The following is a 15,205-nucleotide window of genomic DNA, read 5'->3' as shown; positions in this document are numbered from 1 at the left end:
AGTCATTTTAAACTAATATTTTGAATTAAGATTTTACTTCCTCTTGTGAAAAGCATACTGTCGCTCCAGGATGGTCCTGCAGGTTACATATCAGACAGCAGCTCTTCTCAGAAGTCCCTGAGGTCAGGATCAGCACTCCACTTGCAAGCTCCCACAGCCCAGGCTAACCTTGTTATGCCTTATCTCTGCATTGCAATTGCCTGCTCCTCTGTTGTCCCTCCAGCTGGCAGATGAGTACACGGAGGGCAGAATGGTGCCTTCCTCACTGCTCAGTCCCCAGCGCCTGCTTCTTGGGAGGCACTTAGGAGATGTTGACTGAAAGGATAGTCTACAACCACAGGCTTCTGAATCACTGCTTGGTAAAGACTTGGGAAGCACCCATAAAGGACACAGGGAAGGGACGGGTAGGAGGGGCTGGCTGAGTACTATAATAGATATGGAAACAAGAAGACCTCCTCTTCCTCCCCAGACTGTCCTGAGAGGATAAGGGCAAAGAGCAGGGAGCTTGGTGTAAAAGATCCAGAATGGGCTCAGCAGAAATGGAGAGACAAGATCAAGGGGGTAGTAGTTCCCCTCAGCCCATGTCAAGGCTACTCTGGCACCATTTGGGGAAACTCTAGTGGTCACCACACACTCGGTGATAAAACCCCTTCCACATAGCAGTGCTCCAAACTGCCTGGGACCTCTCCTAGCCCCAATTCTCCCTGGGAACAGGGCCACAAGGGAAGCAGACGGAGGCTATAATGTGGCTGCCAGAAGGACATGGGCCAGGTGGGCAGTCCTTTGGAACTGATGGAAGATGCTAATGTAGATTTCTGTCTTCGAGGAAGCAGCTGGTTTAAAAGTAAAGAAAATATTCTGTGGGTAGGCATTTTTTAATGGATAAACAAGACCCATGCCTTTAAAAATACTTGGCTATAAATGTGAATGAAAGGCAAGAATTCAGGGCAGGAGATTTCTCCCCAATGTTTAGTAATGAAGTCTTTCATTCATCCATCACAGGAAAGGTAAGTCAGTCACACACACACACACACACACACACACACACACACACACACACACACACACACTCATACTTAGGTGCACAGAGCTCCAGTTAAATTGAGACAGACTCCAGCCAGAGACCAGGCTTTACATGGTGTACAGCCCGCACCCATAACCCAGAAAGCCAAGCACTCCTGGCTTGGAGCCCCAGCCCTCACATAGCTTTTTCCCCAAATAATCCTTTAATCCAGACGGAGCTGCCTACCCTCAAAGATCTGCCAAGTGACACACCATCTTCTTGATATCGTGCACAGACTGAGTGACACATTTCATTAGCAGGCTCTTGTGAGTTATCCTCACCAGCTCAACCTCACAGGCAACCTTCACATATCCCTCATCCAACGCACAATCTAGTCATAAAAAGCAAGGAGGTTTAAGACAGACAGCTAGAAAACAAAAGGAAAAAAACCAGCACATACCTTCAGATATGACACAGCTATATAGAAATGATAATCTTACACCTGAGTTTACATCTGGACTCATTGTTTGAGAAGTTCAAGGTAGATCTAGGCTGACTTTCCTATCCCAGAGAAATAATAACTCCCAACTGGTGAAAAAAAAATCCAATTCCTGTTTGCTTTTTGTGCAATTGAAACCTAATCTAAGGGGGAAATGTAAGTTTAAAACCTTCCTATATGTTCAAATTGGTCATTGTACGCCCTTCCACTAGGCTGAAAATACATGCCCTGAACCACATATTCTAAACCATCTCTCCCTGTAACACCCAAACATTAGGATAGACTTACTCTCTTCCACCACCCCTGAGAACAGAACCGGAAAGTCCGTGGCAGCAGACGCCCATACTAATTCCATTATGCACACAAATAATCTGCCAAGACATTGCACAGACATACCCATATGGACACCTATAGCTGAACCATGGGCACATGCACACAGTCATGCAGCATTCTGTGTTCTCTCTCTCTCTCTCTCTCTCTCTCTCTCTCTCTCTCTCTCTCTGTGTGTGTGTGTGTGTGTGTGTGTGTGTGTGTGTGTGTTTAGCTCAGATTGGTGATGATTTGGATTATAAGGTTTCCATGGTTACCTTCTGTGGAGGAAACTGGGGTAATTGAACTCTTGGGGTTCACCATTCAACAGATGCTGCTTGCTCACTCCTGCAGACTCGTTCACTTGCTGGCTCTGCCTACCTTTCATCACTGGCTGCTTTAAGTGACAGTTTCAAGTCAAGAGCATCATGACAGAGTGAGGCCTTACCCAGTGTTCTGGCTATACCTTAGAAAGACATAAAACTCTGACATTGAAAGCAATTTCAACATAGAGGCTGTCCTGGGAGAATCTCGGGCTAACTGGGATCTAAGATCATCTGAGAGAGAGGGTTCATGCCCCACCACCCCAGAATGGAAAAAGAAAACACAGTGGCCATTTCATAAAAAGTTCTAAGAGAGAAAAACTGAAGAACCCAGATCAGTATAAGTACATAGGAACAGGGAGTAGTCTCGACTCATGCTTTCTTTCCTCTCCATAGCCCTTTTCCTGACTCCTGGGTGATTCTGCCTCTGGGACAAGGTATCATGGAGTGACTGTGGACCTGCCTCAACTGAATGTGCCAGGCTGGGCTGACTCCCCAGGGGAGACCTTGCCTTGGAGGAGGTAGATTGGGGTGGGGGAGGCTGGGGGAATGGGAGGAGGGAGGACAGGGGAATCTGTGGCTAATATATAAAATGACTAGAAAATCTCTTATATAAAATGAAATAAAATAAAATAAAAAGCTTACAAACAACAGGCATTCTCCTCTCACAGCTGTGGCAGTGGGAAAGCTGAGATCTGGGTGCTGGTGTGGGGAGTATTCTCTTCTGGCCTGGGAATACTACCCCATTATATTCTCACAAGGCAGACAACAGAGAAATATACTCATCCTGTTTGTTTGTTTGTTTGTTTGTTTGTTTGTTTGTTTGTTGAGTCAGGGTTTCTGTGTAGTCCTGGCTGTCCTGGAACTCATTCTGTAGCCCAGGCTGGCCTCAAATTTGTGATCCTCCTGTCTCTGCCTCCTTCAGCAAATCCTATCGGCATGTACCACCACATTGGCTCATCCTACTCTAATAAGGGTTCAAATTCCATATGGTGGGCTTGACACTTAGAACCTATTCACCTCCCATAAATACAGACTCCTAGTCCCATCCCACAGGCTTAGGATTCTGACATGAATTGGGGGGACAAGAAGGGAACATGCAGCCTGTAACAGTTGTATCATGTGTAAGGGGAAGGAGTTTCTTAGGATGATGTATGCCTTAGATATGACTCTGTCTACACATATAGAAAACTGCCCAACTGGCTGGTTAAACAAAGTGCTTCAACACGGTTCACTTATGTCTTGTTGCCCCCAGAGTCCAACAAGATCACACACTGGGAACCTCTTGGGAAGTAATTGACAAGCACTTCTTCAGGTTTTGATGAGTTGCTGAACAAAGAAAGGAAATCACTCCACGTGCAGTAAAGGCCAGTGCTCAGCTGTGAACAGGGGGCAGGACAAGAGCCTGAGTGAGTCTTTCACAAGCCACCCTGCACCACAGAAGTTTATGTTTCCGTGACTCTTGGCTTCTAGGTTCTCAGATGTCTTTCCACATGCAGAGAGGCCCTTTTGCCTGGTAATTCAGTACTGTGTAGAACAAAAGAATTTAGTCTAACTGTAAGTCTAACTATAAAGCAGACATTTGGATATTTGTTAAAATCAGGGGGCAGCCAGATGGCTCAGTGGGTAATAGTGCCTGCTACCAACACTGATGACCTGAGTTTGAGCCTCAGGACCTATGGTAGAAGGAGAAAACTGATTCCTGAAACTTGTCCTCTGACTTCCATCTACATGCCATGGCACTTGAATTTGTGTGCACACCCTTGGCGTGCACGCACAAATAAATAAACAAACAAATAACAGTGTAATAAAAATTTAAAGATGTAAACCATAATCAGCAATATAAATCAAATACACACACCCTTTTCTATTCTTGCTCAAAATTTTTACATCTAACCCAGAATGGAGACTATGGATGGGTCAAGGGTAACAGAAAGGAAAAAGTTGGAGTTAAATAAATAAACCTTTTCAATTTGGAACCAGCTACTCACACACAAAGCCTGAACTTGGGCACTCTTAGATAATAAATGGAGGATAGGACAGTATAATTAACCAGCTGGAAACAAAGACTGGGGAAGCAACAGCAGTATGGAGTATACATCATCATCATCATCATCATCATCATCATCATCATCATCATCATCATCATAAGAGAGAGAGAACAAGGCCGGGGCAGTGGTGGCACATGCCTTTAATCCCAGCACTTGGGAGGCAGAGCCAGGCGGATCTCTGTGAGTTCGAGGCCAGTCTGTTCTACAAAGCGAGTTCCAGGAAAGGCGCAAAGCTACACAAAAAAAGAGAGAGAGAGAGAAAGAACAAGAGGAATCATGGTGGATGTCACTGGGACTCCCCCCTTTTCCTTCTCCTTCTGTTATGGACTGAGCCATGTCTTCCCCCAACACTCCCCATAAAACTCACATGTTAAGATTTTTTAAATTTGGTGCTTTGAGATCCATGAGTACATTTGGAAACAGAATCTTTAAAGAGGAAGTGAACGCATGAGGCTATTGGAGTGAGGCACTGAATTGTGCCTTTATAAGGGTAAATTTGCGCACAGACACACAAGCAAGATGTCAGGTAGACACCTTTACAGTGTTATTACATGGATAGATGAAAAAGGTCAATGGTCAAATGTTTGCCTAGCATGCACAAGGCCTCTGGTTCAATCCCCACCATCCCAAAAGATTTTTTGATAAAATAGTCATAATAAAAGAATGCACATTAAAATTATATGATGACATTTTATTAGAACCTCTTTTTCTAAGTCCATGGACGTGGGGGGGGGGCTAAAAAAAAGAAGAAAAAAGAAAACAAACAAACAAACACGGAAATACGGTACAAAGAAAGTTCTCCTCTACTGTTAATGCCAAAGCCAAATGCCTCCTCATTTTTCTCATCACACTGAGACAGCGGTGACACATATGTGTTTCCACGGAGCGTGTTTATGGACCTGTTTCAATGGGTAGACTGGCAGCTCCTGAGGCACCAGTAGCTTTCTGGTCCCAGGAGAAAATATTAGTAAGCCAGCCATCAAAACAGGAAGGTTGGGGCTTCAGTCCTATCAGATCTTGGGGGCTCTTCAACACAGGCTTGTCAGGTCCTGCATTAAGCACTGGCTTTGGCTTCACTGTCAGATGGCCCCCATCCTTCCTAGTACCCCGTCTACATTCAGTAAAAGGTAAGAACAGAGTCCACACCCAGACCTAAAATTACCCCTCTGGCTGGGTCCCAGACCCGCTTTTCTCCCATATTCACACCCTTTGCTGCGCTACTCAGTGACTCTTCCCACAAGCAGAAAGAGAGAAGTCCTCTGAGAGCTGGACTCCAACAGGACGTCAGCAGACACAACAAGGCAGAGGCTTCAAATGCACCTGCATAGGAGGGCTGACTCTCTTACCATTTTGCAACCCCCATAAAGAGAACGTTCCCTGCCTGATCATCGTCCAAGGAGCAACAGGAAGGACAGGTGAGCTACACCTGAGTTATCCCTGTCAGGGACACCGGAAGCAAAGCCACCAGCCTGCCTGCTAGCCCCTGAGCATAAAAGCCTTGCAGAAAGCCTCTCAGTGGGATTGTGGTGCTAATCAATGGCTCAGGGAAAGGTCTGCCCATAGTCTCCTAAATGTAGTCGAGAATGCAATTTCTGGACACTGAAAACTAAGCCTAGAAAGCTCACTGGCTTCAGACTTTCTTCTTCTTCTTCTTCTTCTTCTTCTTCTTCTTCTTCTTCTTCTTCTTCTTCTGCTGCTGCTGCTTCTTCCTCTTCTTCCTCTTCTTCCTCCTCCTCCTCCTCCTCCTCTTCTTCTTCTTCTTCTTCTTCTGCTGCTGCTGCTGCTGCTTCTTCCTCTTCCTCTTCCTCCTCTTCTTCTTCTTCTTCTTCTTCTTCTTCTTCTTCTTCTTCTTCTTCTTCTGCTGCTGCTGCTGCTGCTGCTTCTTCCTCTTCCTCTTCTTCTTCTTCTTCTTCTTCTTCTTCTTCTTCTTCTGCTGCTGCTGCTGCTGCTTCTTCCTCTTCTTCCTCTTCCTCCTCCTCCTCCTCCTCCTCCTCCTCCTCCTCCTCCTCTTCTTCTTCTTCTTCTGCTGCTGCTGCTGCTTCTTCCTCTTCTTCTTCTTCTTCTTCTTCTTCTTCTTCTTCTTCTTCTTCTTCTTCTTCTTCTTCCCCTTCTTCTTCTTCTTCTTCTAATCCAGCCTAACCTGAATTAAACACCGGGAAGTTCCCACACCTGCTTGTCCTCTTAGCCTAGTCTCAGTCCAGCATTAGAACCAGTTTTTCTTATTTATGGAACTCAACCTGGAAAAGTCCCTTGGCTTGGAGCAGAGCTGGTGGTTCACACTTACTCTCCCAGCACTTGGGAGACTGAGGCAGGAGGATCAGGAGTTCAAGGCCGGGCTAGGCTCCATAGCAAGTTTGAGGCCAGCTTGGGCTCAGAGAGAGAGAGAGAGACAGAGATAGAGAGACAGGGAGACAGACCCAGAGAGAGGGAGAAGAAGGAGATTAAGAAAGAAGAATCTTGTGTGGGTATCAAATGGTCTGTGCCAAACAGAACTGCAGTGGAGAAGCTTTTTGAGGGCTGTGCTTAGTAGGAACCAGGCAGCACAGCCCAGTAGAGCCTGTGCCACTGAGGATCTGGTCCCTGCTGTGCAGTTTTAGAATGACCCTTCTGACAGTTCTCTCCAAAGCAGCCAGCCTCTGGGGATAAGGCATACAAACCACCAAATAACTAGAATACTAGCTTAGTAATTTTTTTTTTCTTTTTAGGAAAGAAAGAGTTTATTTCAGCCTACAGTCCAGTGATGGCCTACACAGTCCATCACTGAGGGAAGTCAGGGCAGGAATGGAAGCAGAACCATAGAGGAATGCTGCCTAGTGGCTTGCTATCTGGCTTGCTCCACCAGCTTACTAATAGTCATGGAGTGTGGGGGTGCCTTAGCCCTTCTGTGGCCTGAGGTTATTAAGTGCTCAGATTCTCTAGTCAGCTTACCTTCTTGCTATGGGTGTCTGCAGAACCAAATTAGTCCTCAGAGGATTATGTGGTAAGCATGGAATCATAACAAAGCAAGGAGAAGTGTGGGGCATGTTTTATCCAAGCTATGGAAAATCCTAATAAATATTCCCATCTAAAATTAGAGCTCACAATTTAGCCACTCTGCAATGTATACATATATCAGGACATCATGTTACATTCTATAAATATACACTAACTTTTAAATAGTGCTCAGTTCTAGGAAATAAATATTGACATGGTGTCTTCCCACCTTGGAGGCCAGCCCACTAACCTCTACCAAGTCAGTACTTTCTCCTGTCTGTGTGTGTGTGCTAGTACTATGTCTATGTGTGTGAGTGGGTGGGTGTGCATGCATGCACATAAGCACGCATGTTTGCCACACAGAACAAACCCAAGCGTTGTTCCTCAAGCACAGCCCTGCCCTTTCCTTCCCTTTCCTTTCTTTCCCTTCCTTTCCCTTCCCTTCCCTTTCCTTTTCTTCCTTCTTTCTTTCTTTCTTTCTTTTCTTTCTTTCTTAAGACAAGGTCTCTCATGGGTCTGGAACTCACCGTCTTAGCTAAGCTGGTTGGCTAGGAAACCCCATGATTCTGCAAGCACTTTACTGACTGAGGTATCTCCCCAGTCCCATCAGTACTGTCTTTATTAAAGCTCGTACAGATTAATCTGAAGGCTGGGGGTACAGCTCAATGGGTAAAGCATCTGCTGTGCAAACATGAGGACCTGAGTTTAAGCAACCAGAATCCATGTAAAAGTAGAGCACAGCAGCATGCAGCTGAAATCCCAATACTACTACCCGATGGCAGGCAGAGTCAGGAGAATCCCCAGAAGCTCACAGCCTTGCTAACGTGGCATATGCAGCAATGATCAAGAGACCCTGCCTTAAGAAAGGTGACAGATGAGGACTGACATAAGCTTGTCCTCTGGGCCAGGCTGTAGTGGCGCACACCTTTAATCCCAGCACTCGGGAAGCAGAGCCAGGTGGATCTCTAAGTTCGAGGCCAGCCTGGTCTACAGAGTGAGTTCTAGGACAGTCAGCGCTACACAGAGAAATTCCATCTCAAAAAACCAAAAGAAAACAAAAAAAATTGTCCTCTAACTTCCACATGCATACCATGAAACCACACACACACACACACACACACACACACACACACACACACACAGACAGACAGACACAGACAGAGAGAGAAAGAGAGAGAGGAGGGGAAAGGAGAGGAAAGAAAAAGAATATATATATATCCTGGGAAATGAAGTGAGAAGTATTATTCAGAAGTAGCACATTGTTTCATTTTATCTTTGCTGTTGTTGCTATTATCATATATGTATTATGGCGTGGGCAGTGTTATGTAGGAGCAGCATGCTGCACTCTGGTGAAGAGTTAGATTCTAATAAGTTTTCCTATAAAATCACTGTACAACCTTGAGAAACTGACTCTGGCATTCTGGCCTTGGTTTTCTCATAAGTGATAAGATTGAGCTGGACAAAGTGGGCATCAGAGACAAGGCATTATGGTCTGATGAGTCCCTGGGCAATAGGAACAAAAAGTGTTGAGATTTCAGAGGTAGGAGAAATAAGGAATTTATTCACATGATGAAAGAGGAAGGAAAACTGTTCAGAATCTTAAAAAAAAAAAAAAAAAAAAAGCCAATAGCGCTCCCAGCAAAACAATTTAAAGAGTAGATGGCCTTAGGTCAAGAAACAAACTGATGGACATAGGATGCACAAAACTACTTGGGTTTCAGATAACAACAACGCAGCTATAGATGCAGAACTGCAGGCACCCTGCTGAGAAACGCCTTGGGTTCATGGAAACTTCTAGGGGAAGAATTCGGCTTGGCTTTTCATATACAGGATGAAAATAAAAGACTGCTCTTATTCAGTGCCGTGTCCTTACCCAAGTGATATTAAATTTTAATTTCAATTAAAGTGTCAAGATGGTGCCCTAGGATTTAACCCAGTTAAATCTCTAAGCTGCTGAAATAGCCATGTTTACTTTCTTGATAATTCTCATCTTGCCTTTAAGCTTCTCTACTTATGACCAAATCTTCAGATACACAGGTCCATTATTATTTCTTTTAAAGCTTTGCTCCCATTTTCCTGTACTACAAACCTGGGGCCCTCAGCTGGTGGAAGCTGTGCTCTCTCTGTGTGTTCTCAGCTCGTATTCAAGGCCACCTACCAACAAGCATGATTTTCTGCTGTAAACCTCAAGCTCTAAACTGTCACATTGGGCTCCCAGTTTCAAGTTTAGCCCAGCTCTACACTGACAGCATGCTTGTGCTAGGTTCTATTGGTAGATAAAATGTTCAAAAAACAGGATCCAACACTCAAAATTATTATCCATTGGATAATGAGACAGGATATACACATTTGGAATTATTAGAGAACACAGGGGGATACCATAGTCCACAGAAAATTAGTTCTCAGAGAGATTTTAGAATAACCAGAGAACTAGTGACCAGAAAAGTCATGAAGGAAGTGGCATTTGAAAGAAGTCAAAAATGAGTGTGAAAGTTATACAAAATGCAGAAAATATGGGCCGAATCCAGTGGTTACGTTTTCCAGGATGTAGAAAAATTCTCAATTCAATGTTGAGTCTCCCTTCCTTGTCTCTGTGGCCACAGTATTTGCCGATGGAGATGAGGTGGTCCCCTGGCCATCTGACTGAAGGGTGTCCTCATACGTGAAAATCGAAAGAGCATTTATTTATCTCACCTCTACACTTGCTCTGCAGACTGGGACCCTTGCCAAGCACAGGCAGCAGGCTCAAGGGTAGGAAGCCACGGGAGGTATGACTTTTGACATTGGCCTAGTTCCATCCAGCTAGGTTGGCTGTGAAGTCCAAAGCCTAAAAGGCAGATAATACTCCTCTAGAGATGTGCTTGTTAAACAGGAAGCCAAGAAATCACTGCTGAATGAATGGATCAAGAACTATCCCACTGAGGCCTACTGCAGAGGCCGGAATCCCTCCCCATACTTGCAAAGCTTTTTAAAGCACTGCACTGACTGGTTTTGGGTCAACTTGACACAAGCTAGAGTCATCAGAAAGGAAGTAGTCTCAGTTGAGGAAATGCCTCCTTGAGATCCAGCTGTAAGGCATTTTCTCAATTAGTGATCAATGGGCTGGTGGTCCTAGGTTCTAAAGAAAGCAGGCTGAGCAAGCCAAGGGGAGCAAGCCAGTAAGCAGCACCCCTCCGTGGTCTCTGCATCAGCTCCTGCCTCCAGGTTCCTGCCCTGCTTGAGTTCCTGTCCTGACTTTGTTTGGGGATGAACAGCGATATGGAAGTGTAAGCCAAATAAACCCTTCCCTCCCCAGCTTGCTTTTTTGCTCATGGTGTTTCATTGCGGCAATGGAAACCCTAACTAAGACAAGTATGAAGGAAGCTTTGCCATCAGCATGAAGGAGTATACTCTTACCAAACCAAATAATAGCTATGAACTCTTGAGAAATAAATGTGATGAAAATATACTAAGAACTCTGAAGGCTGGGCAAAGGCAAGCATATCTGGGATAAGTAGTCTTGGAATAAGTGCCTGATATAAGTTCCCAGTTTACTGTTGCTTTGCCTGAGGGAGGTCAGAACTGCATTGGTACCAGAAGAGACTGCCTTAAATACTAGCAGAAAAATTCACCATCTTTCTAAACAGAGGAACCATGGGACACTCCAGGCTGCCAAGACAACCAAAGATAATCCGGAATCCTGGTAAAACAGCAAGAAAGAAAGAACCTCAAGTTTTACATGTAAACCTATCCCAAGTCTCCGACTGACCTATTAACCACACATGTATAGAACCAACGAAAAGAAATCTACAGCTATGCCACAAAGAACTGAGCCAGGATCCCAGCCATGACCCAACACAGGCATGGCAGTTGGCATTCTGAGTCTAAATCAAATTAATTGCCTGCTACAACAAAATGTCAACACTCCTTGGAGAAACATAACAGAATACAGAGTCTTTACAACATAACATTCACAATGTTCAGGACACAATCCAAAAATTACTCAACAAAAGAAGACTGGAGAAGATAAAAGCTGTTCTCAAGAGAAAAATAATCAACATATGCCAACCCTGAGAGGAGCCAGATGTGAGGTTTCTCAGGCGAGGACATTAAAGCAACTGTGTAACTGTGGCTGGTAAGGTCAAGGGAACTATGCTCCTAGTGAATTAAAAGGGAAGAGAACATCTGCAACGAAATAGGCAGAATTGTTTACGTAGAACATCCTCAGGAAACTGGAACCTACTAGAAGAATTCATCGAGTCGTAGGATAGGCGTCAAATGCAAATTTAAGTATCTTTAAACAACTTTACAGTTAGAAAACACAGTCACTAATATGCCGGTCTGGGAACATACCTGTAATTCAGTAAGGGAGCTGGGCAGTGCAGGGAATCAAGCTAGTAAAGCTAATCCCACAGTGCTATAGAGCCAGCACCTACAACTCACTTAGCTTGCTAGTTGGCAAGTCCAGAGCTCAATGTGAGCATTAATAAAAAATAAATTCTGCAAAATATAGCATAAAGAATATGTGGTATCTAAGCTGTTGGTAGAGCTATGTCAACTGGCAAGATAATTCGTGGTAAAGTACTGACACGTGTGACCCAATTGACCTGTGAAGGGAAACCATCTGAAAGTACCTGACTGCATCTCACAGTGGCGCACACCCGACAATGCATGACACACACACGATAATAAATTAAGAAAAATATTAAAAGCTGTATACTATCAATCAGAGAGACTGAAATGAATAGTATGATGAATGGAGACTAAGGATACATCGAGGGTGAGAGGGGCTCTGTGGTTAAGAGCACAGGCTGCTCTTCCAGAAGACTTGAGGGTCAATTCCCAGCAACCACATGGCAGCTCACAACTGTCTGTAACTCTAGTTCCAGGGGACTCAGCGCTCTCTTCTGGCCTCCCCAGCACCAGGCACACAAGTGGTAACAAACACACACACAAGCAAAACACCCCTACATGTAAAATTAAATTAATGGTTTCTTTTTAAAAGAAAGCAGGCCAGTCAAGCGTCTGCTGTGCAAGCGTGAGAACCTGAGTTCTAGTTCCCAACACTCCCATAAAGAGCCGTGCTCAGCAGCACATGCACTGTGTGGGACAGGAAAGGGCAGATCCCTAAAGCTCATTGGTCAGTCAGCCCAGATGAAGTGAGAACCCCCAGGTTCAGCAAGAGTCCCAGCCTCAAGAAATAAGGTGAAGAGACACAGAAGATACCCAACACTGACCCCTGATTTCTACACACACACACACACACACACACACACACACACACACACACACACACATCAGATTCACACAACCAATTATCTAAAAAAAAAATATGACCACCCTCTATAGTTTGCAATCATTGTGACCATGTTTGGGATGGTGATGAAAAAAAAGTCAGTTTTTCATAAGACATTTTTCATAGTGTAAGCCAATTGCAATAAAAAAAAAAAGACCAGGTAATTGTTTTATCTTAACTTGATTATAAAGTTTTGGTTGTAAAACAAGCCAGCAAAAAAAAAAAAAAAAAAAAAAAAAAAAAAATTCTTAAAAATATAAAGACAAGGTGAAGAAGCTGGTCTGTCAGACTCCAACCCCATGATAAAGTCTTGATTATTAAAATTTATTTCTTTTGTCAAATTAACAGAAAATAAAATCTGGAAAATGATCCAGTGAACATGGACCCTGGTTTTGTGAAAAGATGGTATATCAAATCTGTGGAGAAAAATATGGACCTTTTGGCAAATGGTATAACTGTACTCCAGAGCAAATTCCAAATGCATCAGAGAGGTCTTCATCTTTTATATTAATTAGGGGTGTGAGTGTGTGTGTGTGTGTGTGTGTGTGTGTGTGAGAGAGAGAGAGAGAGAGGGAGAGAGAGAGAGATGTCGGGGAAGGGGTCATGCATACAATGCTGCAGGACACATGCGAAGGTCAGAGGACACCTCACCTTTATGATGTCATTTCTCTTCTCCCACTTTCACGAGGGTTCCAGGATCTGAACTCAGTAGCCAGGTTTGCACAGCAACGGCCGTTACCCACTGAGCCATCTCACTCACCCTGGATCAGAGATGTTAATATCTTTAGCATTTAAAGAAAGCATAAATGAACTCTTCTATTACTTGAACTATGAGAAATCTTCCTAACTATGACTTAAAACTCTAAAGCCATTTTTCAATTAATAAAAAGTCTTCTGTGTGGCAAAAGAAGAAGATAACAACACAGTAGGACAAACTATTCACAATATATGGTGTTTGTACTTAATATAGAAAGATACCTGAAAATAGAGAGTAAAGAAGCCAGTAACATTTTCTTTTTTTTTTAAAGAGATTTTTCTATTCATTTTATATACTAACCACAGATTCTCCTGTCCTCCCTCCTCCTGCCCCCTAGCCTTCCCCCCCAACCTACCCCCCATTCCCACCTCCTCCAAGGCAAGGTCTCCCATGGGGAGTCAGGAGAGCCTGGTACATTTAGTTGAGGCAGGTCCAAGCCCCTCCTTCCTGCACCAAGACTGCACAAAGTGTCCCATCATAGGAACTAGGTTCCAAAAAGCCAGCTCATGCACTAAGGACAGATCCCAGTCCCACTGCCTGGGGGCCCCCTATACAGCTCAAGCTAAACAACTGTTTCACTAATCCAGAGGGCCTAGTCCAGTACCATGGGGGCTCCTCAGCTATGCATTTCCACTAGTTTGGCTAGTTGGCTCTGTACTTTTTCCAATCATGGTCTTGATATTTCTTGCTCATAGAATCCCTCCTCTCTCAGGTGGATTGGACTCCTTGAGCTCTGCCTGGGATCCAGCCATGGATCTCTGCATCTGCTTCCATCAGTCACTGGATGAGGGTTCTATGATGACAGTTAGGGTTTTCAGTCATCCAATCACCAGAGTAGGCCAACTCAAGCACCCTTTCAACTATTGCTACTAGTCTATGATGGAGTCATCCTTGTGGATTCCTGGGAACCTCCCTAGCACTCTGCTTCTCCCTATTCCCATGGTGTCTTCATTTATCATGGTATCTCTTTCCTTGCTCTCCCACTCTGTTCCCATTCCAGCTCGAACCTCCTACTCCTCTAAGCTCTATTTTCCCCATTTCTTGCCCTCCATTACCCCCCTCACCCCCAGTTTGCTCATGTAGATCTCATTCATTTCCCCATCGCTGGGCAATTCATGTGTCTTTCCAAGGGTCCTCCCTGGAGCTGTGGGTTGCAGTCTGGTTATCCTCTGCTTTACATCTAGTATCCACTTATGAGTGAGTACATACCATGTTTGTCCTTCTGAGTCTGGATTACCTCACTCAGGATGATATTTTCTGGTTCCATCCATTTGCCTGCAAACCTCACGATGTCATTGTTTTTCTGTGCTGAGTAGTACTCCATTGTGTATATGTACCATATTTTCTTTATCCATTCTTCAATTGAGAGGCATCTAGGTTGTTTCCAGATTCTGGCTATTATAAGTAATGTTGCTATGAACATAGTTGAGCATGTGTCCTTGTGGTATGATTGAGCATTCCTTGGGTATATGCCCAAGAGTGGTATAGCTGGGTTTTGAGGAAGACTGATTCCCAACTTTCTGAGAAACCACCATACTGATTTCCAAAGTGGCTGTACAAGTTTGCATTCCCACCAACAGTGGAGGAGTGTTCCCCTTGCTCTATATCCTCTCCAACATAAGCTGTCTTCAGTGTTTTTTATCTTAACCATTCTGATGGGTGTAAGATGGTATCTCAGAATCATTTTGATTTACATTTCCCTGATGACTAAGGATGTTGAGCAACTCCTCAAATGTCTTTCAGCCATCTGAGATTCTTCTGTTGAGAATTCTCTGTTTAGCTCTATAGCCCATTTTTTAATTGGACTGTTAGGTTTTTTATGTCTAGTTTCTTGAGTTCTTTGTATATTCTGGATATAAGCCCTCTGTCAGATGTGGGGTTGGTGAAGATCTTTTCCCATTCTGTAGGCTGTCACTTTGACTGTGTCCTTTGCTCTACAAAGCTTCTCAGTTTCAAGAGGTCCCATTTATTAATTGTTGTTCTCAGTGTCTATGCTATTGGTGTTATATTTAGGA

The sequence above is a fragment of the Onychomys torridus genome, chromosome 11, assembly GCF_903995425.1.
Source record: "Onychomys torridus chromosome 11, mOncTor1.1, whole genome shotgun sequence".
Taxonomy (NCBI): domain Eukaryota; kingdom Metazoa; phylum Chordata; class Mammalia; order Rodentia; family Cricetidae; genus Onychomys; species Onychomys torridus.
This window is presented reverse-complemented; position numbering follows the sequence as displayed.